Consider the following 15834-nt stretch of genomic DNA (forward strand, 5'->3'; position numbering starts at 1 on the left):
AGAGCCACACAAAGCCGACTATAGTCCTAATGGCCAACGGGTGCAGTTGGGCCACGGCGACGTTCATGGCTTTAATTATGGCCATAACGTGTTCATTCAGAGGAAACCGGAGCCCATACTCCAGGTGTCTGATGTACACGCCGATACAGCCCGGAGGAGGGCAACAGACGGCCTGACCATCTCTAGGAATAACAATCTTATACTCCCTGCCGAAGGAGAAATGATGTTCGAAGAAGTCAGGACCAGAACAACTGGCAAATTTGTGGGTCCAAGCACGGTCAGGGCCGACCTTACAGGCGTCGCCGTGATCCAGGACGTACGACCTCTCGTCATCAGGACGAGCCCTTTCCTCATCATCACCGTCATCATCAACATCATCATCATCCTCCCAATCCTCCAGAGCTTTTGGATCAACTTCAGAAGAAGGAGACCTAGGGCCCCCAGACCTTATCGGGATGGCGGCCAGTGCCTCCTCCTCATCAAGGCGCGACGGGGAACCCCCCGGCGCAAGGTTACTAGGTCCGGCATCAGCAGAAGACATGTTCACAACAAAAACTTAACAATTAAAAGTTGGAAAATTTGTTTGTTTACCTTGAAGAAAAAGTGCTACGCCGAAGTAACGATTCTGATGATTAGAAGAGAAAGAAACCCTTGAAAATCTAAGAAAGAAAAATTTTTTTTTTTGAGAAGTTGAACTTTGTGCGAAAATTAAGGGGCATACTACTCTATTTATAGAGCAAAGCCCACGAAGACGGACCAATCAGGGCAAAGCCCATGAAGCGTCAACCAATCAACAACGAGACACATGTCAAGCATGCAGCCATGGAATGTCAATCGACAAACAGTTACAAAACTTCTTCAACACGCTCCTTGACAGAATGCCAATCAACGTATCTTCTTCAACACGCCCCTTGGTATCGGCTTGCCAAACGGCCCGCTGATTCGACCAAGCTTGGCAGCACCGGCTGGGGGCAATCAAAAGCACACGGCACTCACAACCTCGGTCTCGGCCAGCGCCACTTTCTTTTCCACATCTGATGTCCATTACACATCCATGTGGAGGGGGGATATGATACGGCCTAAGCAGAACCAAGCCGAGGTAGAAGAAGTCGGGGCAGAAAATTTCAACTTGCGCAGAATACGCTCAACACTCATCGAAGGTCGATACTACGGCATAGACTACGCTGGGGGCAAATTGATGGGGCATATTCTGCACCCGCTGACCGAGTCAACATATTGAGCAAGGTCAAAGATATCCACAGCAAGTCAACGACTTAGATGACCTAACTTAACCGACGCGACTGTCGGCTTTGTCTCTTGTGCCTCGGCTGGGACAACTAGCCAGCCGGGGCACATATCCACGTACTCATATCCAAGACCCCTCGGCATGGAGTCAACAGGGCCCGCCGGCCTGCCATGGGTCCCTCGGCCGAGGGTAGATTAGTCTTTTCACCTGCTAGCCACTTGGCCACTACGTGACAAAAGGTGAAAGTCTATAAATACTCCTCAACCCTCATTGAGGAAAGGATCCACAATCTAACCTAAACACCTCATAATCTGGTAATATCTTCCTTATCTCTCTACAACATATACTTCGTCAAGTAACACACAACTTAATCCCTTTAAGTTCACTGACTTGAGCGTCGGAGTGAGTACGCTCGGTGCAAAGCCGAGCCCTCAGTTTGTTCATTGTTTCAGGAGACCGAAAGGAGGATTCAATCAAAGACGTCATTCTACAAGCCACGAGTGGTAACAAATAACTGCTCTGGAATTACACCCGGAACAATATATATATAGAAATGGTGGAAATTGGCTTATCAATGTAGTGAACTCTAAAAAACAATATAGAAATGTTGAAAAGAACCTACAAGGAATAGAACACAAGACCTCTTATCATTTAGCAAGATGCAAAATCATTAAACTACTTACCTTGTTCAGATTTTTACATGTAATAAATTTATGGGTGCTAATTTTCGCAGTACACATTTTACTCATCTCAGTACACTGTTAACAATTATACCCCTCTCATTTATCCCTTCCCATTTTCCCTCTCTATTCTCTCTCTAATATATTCTCTCTAATTTCACACGCATTCTCTTCTTATTTCATGTGTACTACATCGATAAATTATTTTGATACACACACAAATTATGCCATGAGGTTGATAAATTATATGTTTCATTGATAAATTATATTTACAACCTAATTAGATTATCTTTACACTAACACATAAATACATTTGACGAATAAATGTACTACGTACTATCTAAAAAGATTTTTTTTAAAAAATGGAAAAATCTACAAACAAATGAACAATGACATGCGTACTATCCATCTTCATCACGTATGTTTCCATCACCAACACCATTGATCATTGATCATTGATCAATGATCACCACGTACCAATACCAAAACACTACCATGTACTACACATTACCGCCAATACCACCACAATCGGCGACCACGGCGCCGATCGTACTTTTGCGCACAACCCTTCTTCCACCGGTCCTCACGCACAACCCGACCTCTCTCTCTCACACTTTTTTGCCTCCGTGAACGGCCACCGACAACCACCTATATATCATTCTCTTCGTCGACGGCGCACTCCCATATAGCCAGCGATATCCCAGTGAACCAATACCTTCATGCCATACCAATTAAACCCTAATAAATTTAATTGAAAAAAGGATGCAAATTTATAACAAATAATCAATTTAGTTGAGGATAACAATTGATCAATGAATTAAGTAATCGCTCTAATAATCGAATTATCATTCATAATTGAAGAATTTGTGCATTTTTTGATGGAGGTAAGAGAGTTGGCAATAGAGAGAAGGTAAAGAGAATTAGGATTTCATATTTTGGTAAGGGTAACAAATGGAAAATTTTGTACAAAAAATCTTCTGATAAGTAAAATATATCTTTGCGAAAATAAATTACCTAAATTTTATTTGACTTCTAATTTCACACTAATGGGCCCCTTCTAGTCTTAGGCCCTTGTCATTTGCCAACCTAAACACCCTATAAAGCCGACCCTGAACACGTAGATACGAAAAAAACACAAGTCACGTAGATGATCTCTTTTCTTTATTTTCTTGATGGGTTTCCTATAAAACTATGTACTTATGTTTCAAGCATTGGCACACCCAGAATTGGTAAGTGGGGTCGATTTTAGTGAATTGTTAATTTGTTAGAGTATCTATAGTGGTAAGCTATAATGGCTTGTAATTTAACTTGTTATGTCAAAATTTCTAGCTATATTACTTATAAACTACATACTTCTCCAATGGCGAGCTACAACCATCTTGTAACTTGAAATCCTTGAATGGTCTCACATTACCCAATTATCTAATAGAAAACAAGCTATTCAATTTCAAGCATGTAGCTTGTTGGAGCAGTGTTGCTAAAAGCGGGTTACATTTTTGTTGCTCCAATGGTAAGCATGTAGCTTGACAATTTACATAAAAATTGCAGGCGGTCCTCTATTATACAATTGGAATTGCTCTTATGTTGTTTCTTTTTAGTATTGGGCCTAAAAGACGTAAAATTTCAAGTCAAACAAATTTAAAAATAAAACACATATTGTACAGAAAGCTTTCGGGACTTGAGTAGAGACGACAACTTAGGGCCATTTGGGTCGGGGGTGGGTCGGGTGGTCGAGTTTGGGCTTGCAAGAACTCGGATCGGGTTATTTTCGGGTGGATTATTGCTATCAAGTTATTTGAGATAACGATCAGTATGCAATAATAAATATTCGGGGCGGGTTGAGTAGGGTCGTCAATTCAGGTTTTGGGTCCAATTTGAGCCCTAAATTCAGGTGTGGAACGTGTTCGGTTTGGGTTATTCGGACCGGTTTCGTTTCGGATAAGTTTTGTTAGGTCTATTCGTGAGACCCCCTTTGTCCTATATGTGAGTACGCTACTGATTCTAAGTGTTTGTTTGGTCGTCGTAACACGCAATTTGTTACCGAGTTCTTAGTCAAATGGTCTAACGAAGGTATCGTAAAAATAGGTTACGATTACGATGTCTAGATTGAGAGACATTTGTTTGGTACTATCGAGATTCGAGACTTGTGACATGGGTTTAATTTAAACTCGTGATCCTCTTCATTTCCTTAAAAGAAATGGAGGCCCATTACTTATTAATGGTCCATTACCATTTTGCTTTTTCACGTTTGTCAATGCATGTGTTTACGCGCTAAATATCGTTATCTACGTATTTGTAAAGAATATAAAAAATTTTAATGTACTCGTAAAGATGAATAAAAAAGATCCCACATGAATATATTTTCACTTATATATTGAGAGAAAACTGAAATTGAATGCTTAATTGTGAATAATGTATAAAATAGAAAGTTGTAGTGTGGAGTTGAATGCAGGGAGTAACATTTTAAAAATGTTACCATTTAAAAATGGTCAAATAAGGCTCGTCAGAACCCTTCGGACAGAATAGGCCATCTGAAATGAAAATACTAATAAAGTTTTGGTTGATTATGGCCTTAAGGGTGAAGTTTACGGTGTGAAAAATACGAACTGAATCGGAGTCTATCGGATTGGACATGAATTAAAAATTTCAGTCCGGTCTCCGGTCCAACATTTTGTAAGATTCCGTTTTTTGCCCCGGTACGGCGGTACGGCCCAGGCCTGTTTTTTTCCGGTCCAGACTTTACACGGTTTTTTCAGGTTCTGGTCGGAAAAACTGGAATTAATATTATTTGCTTTTTTTCCTTAAAATATTATCTAAAAAACATTGTAGGCCTACTTCAACCGGTCCAACTGGTTCATCAGACTGGATGCTTGGACCGGAATTTGAAAATGTAGGTATTTATAGACAAGTTTCGGTCCAATAAGTCCACTCCGATCTTGGACCAGAATTTATCCGTACCCGATCTGGAATTTTGTCGATTTTGATTCCGGCCCTGTTTAGGACCAGTGCAAGATGTTAGGGCTAGTTTAGATGGGACCGAGGCTTCAGAATAACGTAGGTGTGCGGATCAAATTAGATTGAACCAAGTGTTTGTGCTGAGATATTAAGCTCATACTAGCCCATGAGAGATGAGAAGACTAAAGTGGGTATCTGGGCTATTTTTAGCCTGTACTATCTTTTAGTGTTTGAAACTACTACAAAAGCGGGTGCTTGATGTCGACAAATTACTAAATAACGTCTACAATATGTAATGAACTTCCTAATTTGCCCATTTTAACCCAAATATTTCAATCAAACTATCAACAAACAATTTAATAGATAAATCGAAGCTAATAACTAATATCGAATAACAAACAATTGAAAAAATTTAGATTTGATCCACGAATTAAAAAACGTTAAACTAATTGATGGAAAACGAATTGTTTTTTCTAAAATCAAACATTGAATTACTAAGTGAAACAACGTTAAACTAATCGATGTAAAGCGAACCGATTTAAAAAAAAAAAAATCAAAACATCGAATTACTAATCATGTTTTAAAAAAAAAATCAAAACGTCGAACTAATCATACCAATGTAACTAATCGATTTAAAACGAAATCAACGTCAAACGAATCGATATTAAGTAACGGTAGGTCATACACCCAAAACAGATAAAAAAACGAGGGAGATATGGTGTCTTTACGAAAATGCGACAATATAGGAAAACTTTAGATGTGGACATACATGTACAAACCTATATTTGGTCGTTTATGGTCCACATCCATACCTAAGATTGAACGTGAATGTTCTTAGGTAAACAAAACCCCCTGTTTTGGGTAAATTTTACCAACTATGTATTAATATGTGAGGTCAAAGTGATCGTCTATGGTTTTGAACGTATAATGAAATTAATAAGTAAAAGCAATGAACGAGGGAAGAAGAAAAGTGACGCAAGAGATTTTTGGTGACGCGGAAAACCCGTTGTGGGAACAACCGCGGGGGGAGTCGGAATCCCGCCAACAATTTCACTATAATCGAGAGTGATTTGCAAGTAAGGAAGTACAATGTTTTTCTCGTAAACTGTGCGGAAGTGAATGCCCTTTCTACTGTGTGCTCCTATGCTTTTATAGTTGACTTCTTAGGGTTTCCCCTTTGCAGGGTCCTGAACGCCCGTTGCGAGGATCCTGGGGCGGTTACCTCTTTTTTAGGAGATATTTTCTCTGACTTTCCTTCCCTTTGACTGGCGTTTTTCTCAGCATTGAATACATTTGTTTTCTTTAATTGTGTGGCCCTTATCTTGCCAACTCACTAGTCCTCTCACATTTGTTCTTATCCACTTAATGCACGCCACGTGTCCCATAGAGAAAAGTGCTAATTTTTCCCCAACAATTGCCCCCAAATTCTCGTGCAAGTACACTTGGGCGGGAATTTCTAAACTGACTGAGCCGCCAAAAAACCGTGTGCACGATCTCCAAGGTCTCTTCGGATGATTGCCCATTATCTTTTCAACTTCCACACCCATTAATCACTTCCCAACCGTCCACCTTTCCTTTTCCCTATAACTTCCTTTACTTTCCCAACTTCCCATTTTCCTTTATCTTCTATCTCTTTCATCTTCTATCTCTTTCGTCTTCCGTCTTTTTCATCCTCTATCTCTCTCATCCTCCATTTTTCACATCTCCCTTTCCAGGTATCTCACTTTTCTTTTTTGTAATGGCCCGAAAAAATACTCGTTCTTCTAGCTCTTCTATGTCGATTCCCATTTCTGATCCTTCCAATTTATTTCCTTCTGCTTCTATTCTTGCTCCGACGCATTCGTGCGACTCTACTTTCGAGGCATCTGATATTGCCTTGATAAAAGAGTGGTTTGGTTTTTCTGATGAGGTGGTGGTGCATGTCCCCCTTCCTGGCCAGAGGGCTGATTTCCGTAGGCCGGGATGGACATGCTTCTACTTTTACCCTTTTTTCCTGGGTTTAAGGTTTCCTTTCCCGAAATTGATTCAAGACTTCCTCCGTTTGAACAAGCTCGCCGTGTGTCAGGTGGCTCCGTACGCTTGGCGTACGCTGCTTCCTCTCTGTGCTATGAACGATCTATATGACTCCGGGATCAATCTTGGTGATCTGGGTCATCTCTTTACTGTGAGGTCCTTGGGCCATGGTCAAGTGACCTTGCGGGTCCGAGAAAATGAGGAGCACTGCATAGTGTTTCCTCCTAAGCCCAATGACACCGACTGGTTCCGTCGCTTTATCTTTGTAGAAATTAATTCTCTTCCTCCTCCAGTTGATTACGTGTACTCTGAGTGGCGATCCACTTCAGGTATTTAGGATTTCTTCTTTCTTTTGTGTTCTTTGTTTTCTTACTTTCCTTACTTGCTTTTTTGTGCAGGCTTGAACCGTTTAGTGCCTTCGTCGGACGAGACCGCTTCTCTTACCAAGCTATTTGGTCTGCCTCCTGATCAGAGGTCATTCAACCGCCTATTGGGCCTTATTCCAGGTGGAACACCGCCCGTTGAAGGAGAGGAGGAGGAAGAAGCAACAATGACTGGTAAACTTTTCCTTTGCATGCTTTCCTTGACTTCTCTATTTCCAGGACCCTGCATCATTTCTGGGGCCTTACTCTTTTCTGTGTCTCTCCAGGATCCTCAGAGACTGTCAGACCCAAGGTTACCCTGCAAATGATTTTAGCCCAGAGAAGGAAGAGGGCTACGGGAGGTGCGCCTAAGCTCGCTTCCAAGAGGAAAGGCCGATTCCACTCCGGATCTTTGAGGTTGCTCATTCGAAGAAGCCTGCTTCCTTCTCGAGCCTTCTCCCATCGAGGCTACTCCTCGGCATCTCGCCTCCTGAATTCTCCGGGCTTCTCGCTCCCGACACCCCCAACGTTCATCCTTGAAATGATTTTGAAGCTTCCGAGGGTTTTGGCCTTTCTCGGTCTTTGGGGCATTGGCCTTATCTGGAGCGGCTGATGCTCCCTGGTCCCCGTTCATCTTTGGAGAAGAGGACTTCAAAGGAGCTGTCTGATCTGGATGCTGAACATGCCTTTGAGGTAAGATCCGATTTCTTTTCTCTCTTTTTTTTTTTTTTTTTTTTTTTTTTTTTTTTAATCGTTGTCTTCTTGATTTCCCGTCCGCAAATATCGCTCCTCCTCCGTGAGAGGCTTGCCCAGCTTGAGGATGAAGTGTGCCGTCGACAATCAGAGAAAAAGGACTGCTCCGTCGGCTAGATCCGAGATGAAGGAGAAGGTTAAGCTCGGGGAGGAGGCGGGCTCCATTCGCACGGTTTGAAGGAATCCGAGACGCTTGAGATGGCTCAAGTTCGGAAGCTAACAACTCTCGACGGCCGAAAACAAGGCTTTGAAAGAAAAGAAGGCCAACTTGTCCAAGGCCCCCGATCTTTGCTGACTTGCTCCTCCGGGAGATGAAGATCACCTGTATCAAGGAGTTCAACGAGGGAAAGCATCTATCCTGGGACCTGGAGGAAGAAGAAAGGTTGTTTGCTGAATCTTTTCCCGAGAAAGTTGATCTGGGGATCCTGTCGGATTTTGAGATTGACGCCCTGGAAGATGATGACTTTTCAGCTGCTGAAGAGGAAGAGGTGCAAGGGGAACTGGCCCGGATGGAGGCCTGGCTCTGCGGGAGGCTCCTTTGCTCAATCTGCTCCGAGACTATTCCTACCCACGATGCGGGGGTGGAGCATGTGTTTACGGATTAATGAGGTTCCTGGACCAGCTTTTTCTTTTTGTTTTTAGTATCCGTTTTCTGGGCCCTGTGTGGCATAAAACTTTGTTAGTTTTTGGATAATTTTCGGTGTGCTTGGGCCTTGCTCATGGGAGCAAGGCGTACTTTGATATTTTGCCGTTTTCAGGCGCTTTAGTTAATATTCTGCCGTTTTCTGGCGTACCTTTATTTTGTCGTGCGTGCACCTTTTTCGTTGTATAATTGCCGGCTTCCGTTGATTGGAGGCTCTGGGATCTAATTGCCCCTCTGTTTCAGAGGAACCCCGCTTGCACGGATGCTGAGTACTGCAGGAGCCTAGTTCATCCGATCTGTGGGTACTTAGCCATAAATCCGTGCTTCACTGTGTAGGGACATAAAAACTCCACCAGATTAGCTTTCGCAGGCTCCTATCTTCTAGAGCATGCAAATTTTGAAATAAGCCCAAAGCGTATTTGTTGATAAAACTTTAGATTTTTAGACTTTTAAGGCATCTTTGAAATTTTGGTTACAATTTGATAACTTTGAAGTCAAAAGTTTTATTTGGAAGCTCATAAAAGGAAATTTAAGGTTCTATTTGAAAAATTGAAGCTCTTAGAAATGAAAAGGACACTTTTGCAGGCACGGAACCTGGTGGGTCACATTGCATGTCTGGTTGCTGACTACTCTGGTCGCTTTATATGTAATACTTCTTTAGGTGGATGATATTCCATGATCTGGGGACCATTTGCCCTTCCATTGTCATGAGCCTGTAGGCTCCATTTAAACGATACTTTCCACTGTACGGTCCTTCCCAATTGTAGGCAAATTTGCTCGCTTTGCAGTTTTTAGTGTTCGGAAAACTTTCCTCAGGACCAAGTCTCCTACTTGCAGGGTCCTGACCTTTACATTTTTGTTGTAGCTCCTGGCCACTGTCTGCCTGTACGAGGCCATCCTGATCTGGGCGCTGGTTCTGAGCTCATCCACCGTATCTAAGCTGCTTGTCATTTCCACCTGATTCCGCTCCTCTGTCAGGCACCCGTACCTATGGGTAGGAACCCTGACTTCCGAAGGGATAACTGCTTCAGCCCCGAACACCAGGCTGAAGGGAGTTTGCCCTGTTGCTACTTTAGGGGTGGTCCTGTCAGCCCATAGGACTAGTGGTAGCTCCTCCGCCCATTTGCCCCCAATTTCTTCCAGCTTCTTTCTCAGGTTCTCTACTATGATTTTATTGCTGGACTCCGCCTGGCCATTGGATTGAGGGTTTCTGGGAGTAGACTTCTGCAATGAAATGTTCCAACTAACACAAAATGCTTCTGTCTTATTACCAATAAACTGAGACCCATTATCGCATATTATTTCAGATGGAATACCAAACCTACAGATGATATTGCGTTTAATAAAAGATATCACCTGGGCCTCGGTAACCTGAGAGAATGATTCTGCCTCTATCCATTTGGAGAAGTAGTCCGTCATGGCGAGCATATAGACCTTGTTTCCTGGTGCCTTGGGTAGCGGTCCTACTATATCCATACCCCATTTCATAAAGGGCCAGGGGGAAATAACTGGGTGCAGAGGTTCTGCAGGCTGGTGGCTGACTGGTGCATGCCTTTGGCAGGCGTCACACTTTTTCGCGTATTCCATAGCATCCTTGCGCATCGTGGGCCAGAAGTATCCCTGCCTGAGGGCCTTGTTGGACAGGCTCCTGCCCCCTGCATGGTTTCCGCATTCACCACTGTGGATAGCATGCAAAACAGCCTGGGCTTCCTCCTTATCCAGGCACCTCAGGTAGGGTCCTGCATGGGATTTCCTGAACAAGACACCATCGATCAGTACAAATCTGGAGGCTCGCATTTTAAAGCTTCTTACCTCTTTTTTGTCTGCTGGAAGTGTGTCATTCTGCAACCAATCTTGATAAGGCTTCCTCCAGTCTACAGCCTCCTCCTGGCTGGCAATGTTTGTTAACACCTCTTCTTCCTGCGATTTTGGCGAGCCAGGCGTACTTTCGTTGTCCTGTTCTGCTTTTGATATTGCAGGTTCTAGTACGTGGACGATAGGTACGGTGGTGACTGTACCTGCCTTAAATGTTGCCCCCAGGGCAGCTAAGGCGTCGGCCTCCACATTCTGGTCCCTGGGGATTTGCTTGATGTTGAAGGTCTGGAACCTGAGTTTCAACGCTTGCGCTATTTCCAGGTAGGCCATCATAGTGGGGTCCCTGGCTGCATAAGCGTTATTTACATGGTTCACAATGAGTTGGGAGTCATTTGTATACGAAGGTGCACGATTTTTAGGTCTAGAGCCAGCTGTAGGCCCAAGATTAAGGCCTCGTATTCTGCCTCGTTATTGGTGGCTTTGAATTCGCACCGGACTGCCTGGACTAGCAGTTCTCCTTGGGGTGACTTAAGGACTAGACCAACTCCTGCTCCCTTCATATTCGAGGCTCCATCTACATTCAGCTCCCACACCTGTTCTCCTTTATCCTCCTCCAGAGTGAGGATTTCTTTCTCGGCCTGCATCTGAAAGGAGGGGGAAAAGTCGGAGACGAAGTCCGCCGAGCACAGGACTTGATTCTTTGTCAGAGGTTCGAATTTGGATCGTAACCACTCGGTGTATGGACCATTTGGCCATTCTTCTGATAACTCTGGTTTCCTCATTATAGTCTTAAGAGGGTAGTTAGTTATCACAGATATAGTATGGGATTCAAAATAAGGTCGCAATTTATAGGAGGTCACATGTCAGTAGCGCAAGTACAAGTTTTTCGAGTGAGGTGTACTGGTCTCTGCAGTAGCGAGAGACTTACCGACATAGTATCTTGGATCTTGCATTCCTTCTTGCTCTCGAACTAACACTGCGCACCGTGACCACCTCCGTCACTGAGAGGTACAAAGACAAGGGCTCTCCGTGTTCTGGTTTTGATAGGAGTGGTGGAGTGCTCAAATATCTTTTCAGCTCGTTGAGTGCTGCCTCATGTTCCTCCGTCCACTCGAACTTCTGGCTCTTCCTTAGGATGTCATAGAACAACCTGCACCTGTCGGAGGACCTTGCTATGAATCTATTCAGAGCAGCTACCCGTCCCGTCAGACGCTGCACGTCCTTCGGCTTTTGAGGCGACTCTAGCTGGAGTATGGCTTTGATTTGATCGGTGCTGGCTTCTATCCCTCTCTGTGTGACCATATATCCCAGGAACTTCCCACTGGAGACTCCGAAAGTGCACTTCGAGGGATTCAGCTTCATTTCATATTTTCTCAGGGTGCTGAAAGTGTCAGCCAGATGTTCAACGTGCTGGGCAGCTTGCTTTGACTTCACCACCATGTCGTCGATGTATACCTCCATGGTTCGGCCTATTTGTTCTTTGAACATAGTGTTCACCAGCCGCTGGTAGGTGGAACCTGCATTCTTTAGACCAAAGGGCATCACGTTATAACAATAGATACCTCGCTCTGACCTGAATGCCGTTTTCTCTTGATCATCAGGGTGCATCTTGATCTGGTTGTAGCCACTCCAAGCATCCAGGAATGTGAGCATTTCATGGCCTGCTGTGGCATCCACCATAGCGTCTATGTGCGGCAGCGGGAACGGGTCCTTAGGGCAAGCTTTGTTTAGGTCCGTAAAATCGACACAAACCCTCCACTTGCCATTCTTTTTCGGAACTACCACCACATTAGATAGCCATTCCGGGTATTTTACTTCCCTGATTTTTCCAGCAGCGAGCAGGTTGTCTACCTCCTGGTTTATGACCTGGTTCCTCTCTGGAGCCATCTTCCTCCTCTTCTGCTGGATAGGCTTATAGCTTGGGTCCACACTCAGCTTGTGTGTTATGATACTTGGATCTATACCTACCATGTCATGGTGGGACCAGGCAAAGCAATCCATGTTAGCTCTCAATAATTGAACAAGTTCCTGACGGACTTTACCTGTGCATTCTGACCCGATGAGTATGGTTCGTTCTGGTTGCAGCTCATCCAGGCTGACCTCGTCTAGCTCTGCCTGAGGTGGCTCGATGTATTCTTCCTGGATGCTCTGGCTCTGTAATTGCTATGCTGGCGGTCTGGCTGTTGATTTCAGGGCTATCTTGTAGCAATTCTTGGCTTCCTCCTGATCCCCACATATCTCTTGCACTCCCCACGGCGTTGGGAATTTCAGGCATTGGTGGTAAGTCGAAGGTACCGCCTTCATTTCGTGGATCCAGGGCCTGCCAAGAATCACATTGTAAGTAGAGGGCCCATCGATAACCAAGTATCTTACCTGCTTGTTGACTCCTTTAGCATAGGTCGGGATGACGATTTCTCCCAGAGAGTGCTTCGTTTCGCCGCTAAAACCGACTAGAGGTATCTCTTTTGTTGCTAAGTCCTTCTCGCTGAACCCCATGACCTTTAGTGTTTCCAGCATAATCAGGTTGACGGAGCTTCCTGTGTCTACCAGGATCTTCCGTACCTCGCAGTTTCCTATGGGGAGGGTGATGATCAGAGCATCGTGGTGTTGTTCTGGGGCATTTTGCGCGTCTGTTTCATCAAAGGTGACTGCAGGGAGATCCTGGCGGCTGACTCTGCAGGAAAATTCTGGCTTATCTCCTTTGGTTTGTGTGGCGTGTCTTTTGGCTGCTGAATAGGTCAGGCCGCACAATTCCGAACCTCCTGTAATAACATTTACAATTCTAGTGCACACAGGTGGAGGAGTAGGCAGAACCTGGTTGGTGGAATGAACTTTGGTGGAGCCTCCTGGCAATAGGTGGTCCAGGTTTCCTCGATCGTACTGGAATTTGACTTCCTTTCTCAAGGTGTAGCATTCGTCGGTGTCGTGGCCGATGTCATCATGGTATTCGCACCTTTTACTGAGTCTCTTTTATCGTTAGGACGTTCGTCAGTCCGCTTCCTGGGCCACCTGACTCCTCGGATCTCCTTTAGGGCCTTGAGTACACCTGCAAGATTGGTTGAGAATTTATACTCACTTATTTTTGGAGGTGGCTCGAGTTATTTTTTTCCTCCTGGGCCCTCTGATACTTTATTCACAGGTTTGCTGTAGGGTTTGGCTCTTTCATTCTGCTTCTCTACAGGCGCCTTTCTGGATGTGGGATCTACGCCATAAGTTGCTCTCCTGGGCCCTGCATCTTCTTCCAGCCGCATGACCGCAATTGCCTTTTCTTGCACCTCCTCGAAGGTAGTGCATGGGTACTTGGTCAGATCTTTATATAAGTCCGAGTCCTGGTGGAGCCCTTGGCGGAAAGCTTGTATGGCGGTGGCTATGTCGCACCGGGGGATTGCCACCTTCTCCCTGTTGAACTGTTTAGAAAATCTCTGGTAGTCTCTTCGGGTCCCTGCACTATCCGATATAGGTCGCTGGTTTGTTTTTCTGGTTTGCGGCTGCTGGCAAACTGCTGGTGGAAGGCGTTGACTAGGTCGGCAAAGCAGGTTATGCTCCTGTTGGGCAGGCTGACGAACCATTGCAAGGCAGCTCCGGATAGAGTGGACCCAAACCCTTTACACATACAGGCCTCTTTCAAGGAGCTTTGTCGCGGTGGTCACCATCATCTTTTGCTTGTAGTGGTTGATATAGTCAAGAGGATCCGTGGTTCCGTCGTAGAGCGTCATTGCTGGCGGCACGCATCCTTTCGGGACGCCGACAAGGGCTATCTCATCCACGAAAGGGGAGTCTGCGTAGCTGTCTCGTGTTACCTTCTCCAGGGGTCGTGCTACGCCCGGAATCCTGTACATCAGGTCCCTCAGTTCCTGGTATTGCTGCTCCAGCAAGCTGCCTGTTCCTGCAAGAGGGTTAGGGACAGGCGGATAAGAGCCACCAGACATACCTCCCACCCGGAGTTCCTCCGGGAATTGTGGTACTGGTGACTTGCCAAGGGTGTTGCGTGGACGATGGTCCCTGGTTGCCATTCTGGTGCCTGCTGAGAAGAGGCTCCTCCCACCCAGGTTCCTCCAGAGAAGTATCCGTTTGCTGGATTCATTACACCGGTGCTGGGTCCTGGATTCCATCCTGCCACCTGCTGGATAGGGGTTCCTGCAAAAGATTGCAAGTTAGTCCCCGGCTGACTGTTAGACAAAACATTACCTGGTGTTGGCTGCAAGCTAGACGGTCGATCAAAAGACAGGAATCCCAATCCGCTAGGCTCGATGGCTCCTCTGGGTGGTACTCCTTCAAGATCCAGTCTGGTAACCAACTCCGATGGAATCTGCCTGGGACCGGCGTTGGTAGCCGGAACTGGGGCCTCAGAAGGTGGAAGTATTGCGGCTGACGGGGTCCTGGTTACTGTTGCGATCTGGTTCCTGAGGTCTTGGTTGTCTCTCCTCAGGCTTTCGATGGCTCGATGCATGGTCTCCATTCCCTCCAACACTACTCGCATTGGATCTGGTGATGAGGCTCCTGACTTTTTCAGGACTCCTCCTGATGCAGTCTCCTGAATCTGGGTCCTGCTGGGGCTGCTCTCCCTGCTAGATCTCGTAACAACGGGTGCTGCTGATGCCTTAGGCGCTTGGGGTGGCTTGAAAGGCGGTGGCATGGCTCTCGGGGAGAGTCTTGCCGGGGGCCATCCGACCGTCGCTGTCTTGTCGGGCGATGATCGATCCGTGCTTGCTGGTAGAGTCTTTTTGAAGTTTGGGAGGACATCCCACAGGTCTTTGGACGAACTCGCGCCGGCTCCGGACATGATGACAGACGGATTGCTTAATTTCGGTTTTATGAGAGATTGATCACTGAGGCCCCACGGTGGGCGCCAAATTGTTTTGGGTAAATTTTACCAACTATGTATTAATATGTGAGGTCAAAGTGATCGTCTATGGTTTTGAACGTATAATGAAATTAATAAGTAAAAGCAATGAACGAGGGAAGAAGAAAAGTGACGCAAGAGATTTTTGGTGACGCGGAAAACCCGTTGTGGGAACAACCGCGGGGGGAGTCGGAATCCCGCCAACAATTTCACTATAATCGAGAGTGATTTGCAAGTAAGGAAGTACAATGTTTTTCTCGTAAACTGTGCGGAAGTGAATGCCCTTTTCTTTGTGTGCTCCTATGCTTTTATAGTTGACTTCTTAGGGTTTCCCCTTTGCAGGGTCCTGAACGCCCGTTGCGAGGATCCTGGGGCGGTTACCTCTTTTTTAGGAGATATTTTCTCTGACTTTCCTTCCCTTTGACTGGCGTTTTTCTCAGCATTGAATACATTTGTTTTCTTTAATTGTGTGGCCCTTATCTTGCCAACTCACTAGTCCTCTCACATTTGTTCTTATCCACTTA

Source organism: Silene latifolia, chromosome 6 (assembly GCF_048544455.1).
Source record: "Silene latifolia isolate original U9 population chromosome 6, ASM4854445v1, whole genome shotgun sequence".
Taxonomy (NCBI): Eukaryota; Viridiplantae; Streptophyta; class Magnoliopsida; order Caryophyllales; family Caryophyllaceae; genus Silene; species Silene latifolia.